This window comes from Egretta garzetta, unplaced genomic scaffold (genome assembly GCF_000687185.1).
Source record: "Egretta garzetta isolate BGI_Z169 unplaced genomic scaffold, ASM68718v1 scaffold135, whole genome shotgun sequence".
Lineage (NCBI taxonomy): Eukaryota > Metazoa > Chordata > Aves > Pelecaniformes > Ardeidae > Egretta > Egretta garzetta.
Window position 1 is genome coordinate 1501993 of NW_009259594.1, and position 505 is coordinate 1502497.

Sequence of the window (505 nt, forward strand, 5' to 3'; positions counted from 1 at the left end):
CCAACCTCCCTCAACCCCCCTGCCACCAGCACCATGTCCTCCTTGGTGCCACTTTTGCCCCCTGGCAGGACTGTCCCTCATGCCACAGCCCCTTGTCCCAGCTACCTAGACACCCCTAAGGAAACCAGCACCCTGAAACCATTTCCTTCTACCCTTTAAGAGGCCAAACACTCCTCCTCATCACCCAGCACTGCCTCTCCCACCCCGCGTGAAGCAGCCATACCACCCTGCCAGGGCTGAGCTGTGCCCATTCCCTCCCTTCATCACCCCCTGCCAGGCTCCAAGCCCACTGCCTCCCCCAGCCCTCCCTTTCCAGGAGCACCTTGTTAAAAATGATCTACTGGCTCTTATCTCCCCCAAGCCAAGCTGCTCCTCCTCAGAGAGCAAGCAGGACCAAGGCCCAGCAGATAAATTAGCCCTGACCCCTTTCCAAGCACACACAGCCAAGGGGATCTATGAGGTCCCATGCGTGCCAGTCCTGGCCAGGGCTGGGCACCATCCTGCC

General features: G+C 59.8%; 1 protein-coding gene across 1 annotated transcript in view; it reads right to left on the minus strand.

Annotated features, from left to right (window-relative positions):
• The window catches only part of NPM3 (nucleophosmin/nucleoplasmin 3), an 11192-nt gene that overhangs the window by 827 nt on the left and 9860 nt on the right, over positions 1 to 505 (minus strand).